General features: G+C 37.9%; 1 long non-coding RNA gene across 1 annotated transcript in view; it reads right to left on the reverse strand.

Moving 5' to 3' along the window:
- Positions 1–85: 85 nt before the first annotated feature.
- Positions 86–3,863, reverse strand: part of LOC107184748 — a 6,242-nt gene continuing 2,464 nt past the window's right edge. Inside the window, exons 3-4 of the long non-coding RNA XR_001515643.1 lie at positions 1,536–1,587; positions 86–120 (exon numbers count right to left, since the gene is read on the reverse strand). This is a non-coding gene — a long non-coding RNA (uncharacterized LOC107184748). The remainder of the gene's footprint in view (positions 121–1,535; positions 1,588–3,863) is intronic.

The following is a 3,863-nucleotide window of genomic DNA, read 5'->3' on the forward strand; positions in this document are numbered from 1 at the left end:
TATGCTATATTGCTGGGAAGAATGTGCTATTGCTATCTAAGTCTGAAAAGTAAGGGCTGATGGAAGAGAACTTTAAAGGCTAGACTGCTTCACGCTGATGTGCCTCTTGCTCATTCTGACCTGTTTATTTAAAAATTAAGAAGTAAAGGTGTGAAATAGGGAACATTGTGCAATCAAGCTGAAAAGAAATACCATAACATCTGTTTCCAAGTGCTTGCGTAGCAAAGAAGGGAGCTGAAAAGCTCTAAGACAGACAAAGGGATGTTCATGTGCAGTGTTGAAAGAAATCACAATTTTCAAAATGATTAGACATAATTTGTATTGACTCCTCATGGACTGACAAAAATTAGAGCGTTTCATAGAGTCGAATTTTCTCCCCACAACCTTGCACTGTTCAGCTTTCTAATGGGGACACAGGAACTTTAAGGACTGCTGGTGAGAGTATAGACTCACACAGCCAGTTGAGGGATTCATTCCCAATTCGTTACTACTGCCATCAGTCAATTCAGCTGCGGGGTACAAGTACCCAGGAAATTTTCACAGGAGCCTTGAAGGGGACCTCTACGGAGATGCTCTTCAAAATGTGCACTATGGTGGCATGGTGTTGTGAAACAAATTTTAATCAGTATAGTCCATAAAGCATGTAGGGTTCAGAAGCAATAGGTTGGTATTCACATAGTAACATAAAGAGATCTTTAAAAAAACATAGTGCCATTTTTTTAAAAGTAAGACAATATTGAGAGTTATATCACAACATCATTTATATTAATTAGCACTTCATGCCATATACATTTTCCAGGAATATCCAGGAACTAGAGGATGGTTATCAAGTACAATGAAAAGGTTACCTATGGCAGTGGGAAGTGGAAATGGAGTTTGGGTATAAAGTGGGAGCTGTAAATTTAAGGAAATAAATAACCAAAACAAGATAAGGGCTTCATTTGAACCAATCATGCTGTGGGCCATGAAATCAAAAGTGTGATTAATTAGTTCTTTATCCACCTTTTATAAGTAAAGTTCAAAAAAATTCCATGCCAACGATTAAATGAGAAAACAGCAACAACAAAATCCAAAAGCAAGTAGATAAAAATTCTCGTGAAATTTCAGATTGTTCATTATGGCTGGAACAAAGAGAGATTGGAAGTAGTTTGAACATAGGCTATTGGAAAGAAAATAATATCTAACTTCTAATGATGGTTTATATGTTCCAGGTAGTTCTAAGCATTTATAAGAATTAATTAGTGTAATCCTCACAGGAAACCTTTGGGATAGACCTTATTATTCTCCCCATTTTACAGATGAAGAAGATAAGTCACAGAGAGGCAAAGTGACTCTCCACACTCAGCTTCAAGGTGACACAACCAGGACTTGAACCCAGAGGGTCAAGTTCTGGAGCCCTCACTCTGAACCAACTGCCGTGCTGTGGTAGAAGTTCATCTGGGGAGTGTGTGGATCAGGGGTCACTTCCATGCAAGATCAGAAATACTACCAGCATCCCAACTGGCGGTGAGGAGCTCTTGGAGGGATCCACTCACGCGTTTATCCACAGACTTCAGTTTGCACAGTTGTTATTGGAAGCCGCAGATGCTGGAACATAAAGAAAGGCCGATTACCCCCAAAGGCAAAGAAAATATATACTACTTACAAAGAAAACTGTATTACAATAAACAGAAGAAAAATTTAAAATCTTCCATTTAATGACCATAATGAAATTCAAGAAGAAAGTTAAAAAGGAATTAAAGCAAATATCATACTAAATATTTCCCCTAAAGTCATTAAGACCATAACATCTTGCATGATACAAAGAATTTGCAATCCTTATAATTTTTCAAAAAAATTCAAACATATTTGAAAATAATGAGATTAAAAAATATCTAAAATGAGGGAAAAAACAATAAAAAGTAAAATATTAGGTGAAGTGATATCCAAAAGAAAATACAATTGCAAAAAGTATGTATTGTAAAAAATACATTGTAAAAAATAAAATGGAAATAATTTTTCAAGGTAGTGGAAAGACATGCATATTTTCCTAAAGGCTCTTTTAAGTACCAAATATAATGACAAGGAAATATAAAAAATAATATGTTTGAAATTAAAGGATAAAAGAAAGTCTATAAAGAATCAAGTTGACAGGACAGGAATGGGGTAGTTCAGGAGGAAGTAAACAGTTTGTAATGGAATAAAAATCAGCCTAATATCTTTGAGGTGGAATTGAAAAAGCAATTTGCTCAATTTCCTTTAGAGACACCTAACAAAATAGACAAAATTAAAGAAGAATGCTGAAGAAAATCTATTTTCAATAAAACTAGATTATGATTTAACCCCATACCATGCTTTGATTCTTACAAAGTAGAAGGTCAAAAGAGCACCCCAAATAACCATCAGGTCTGTGATGCATATAAACTTCAGCCTTGCATATTCAGCCATGCATATGAATGGAGAGGTGGGAGGCAGCAATAAGGATGGGGGTGAACTGACAAGGGATACGCGGATCAGATGAATTTGTGCTAGGAGGTTCTTGAACTGGTAATGCACCCTAGGCAATATAGGCATAATTATTTGCAGGCATCTATGTTGCTCTGCTGTTGTCAGTAGAAAACAATTACCCAACCCCTTCTTTTTTTATGGGTTCAACCTTGGCCTTGGGGCTAATCCACATAAGTGCCTAGACTTGCAGGAAGAGATAACTAGCCTTCAGGCTTACCACAGACCCACCATTGGGTCTGACTGTCCATTTCCAATACGGGGGCCAAGTCCACAGCAACTCTTTATAGAGCTGTTTGCAGAGAGCATTCTAATTCTAGTCTAGAACCTATATAACCACAAAAATTCAGGACCTATCTGTCTAATGGCCATTCACTGATCACTTCAAACCTAATGAAGGCAGCAGAATTCAGATACAACACTCTACCTGGTCAGCAGCAGTGGAATGTCATTATTTACATGGTCATCTTAGTGCAGTCCAAGAACCAGCAGTATATTTCCCAGAATGAGCTACATAGCTGCCTTGCAGAGGGCATATCTCATTATTTTCCCATAAGGCAGAATAACAAAAAGACTCTGAGACGTGTAGAGTGTGAATTATCTTAGTTGATAAAGAAAACAGAAGACCTAATCTTAGTTAACAAACCCAACATTTTAAGAGGGGGAATTGGCCCAGGAAATGTTACAAGGACTGTGCTTGGAGCACAAGGCTATTTGGCCAATGAAACATGCGTTTTCAAGGCAGTGGCATCCTCCTTTGGTGCCGTATTTAACGAGGATGGCAATCCCAGGGTCGCTGTTTTCTCTTCCCTCATTTTACAAATGAGCTTGCTTTTGGCTGTTAGGTTCAAGGACTAAAATCCTGATCTTGCCCATGCTGCCCCCTGCTGGTATTCAGGAGGCAATTCAAATGGGGGCTGGTGAATGCCAGAGATAGAGCCTAATTATGCTATATTGCTGGGAAGAATGTGCTATTGCTGTCTAAGTCTGAAAAGTAAGGGCTGATGGAAGAGAACTTTAAAGGCTAGACTGCTTCACGCTGATGTGCCTCTTGCTCATTCTGACCTGTTTATTTAAAAATTAGGAAGTAAATGTAAAGGTGTGAAATAGGGAACATTGTCCAATCAAGCTGAAAAGAAATATAACCGCTGTTTCCAAGTGCTTGCGTAGCAAAGAAGGGAACTGAAAAAGCTCAAAGACAGACCAAAAGGATGTTCATGTGCAGTGTTGAAAGAAATCACAATTTTCAAAATGATTAGACTTAATTTGTATTGACTCCTCATGGACTGACAAAAATTAGAGAGTTTCATAGAGTCAAGTTTTCTCCCCACAACCTTGCACTGAATAATGGTCCTGTTCTAGTCCTGGAATTTGTGCCA

Source organism: Myotis davidii, unplaced genomic scaffold (genome assembly GCF_000327345.1).
Source record: "Myotis davidii unplaced genomic scaffold, ASM32734v1 scaffold172, whole genome shotgun sequence".
Classification (NCBI taxonomy): domain Eukaryota; kingdom Metazoa; phylum Chordata; class Mammalia; order Chiroptera; family Vespertilionidae; genus Myotis; species Myotis davidii.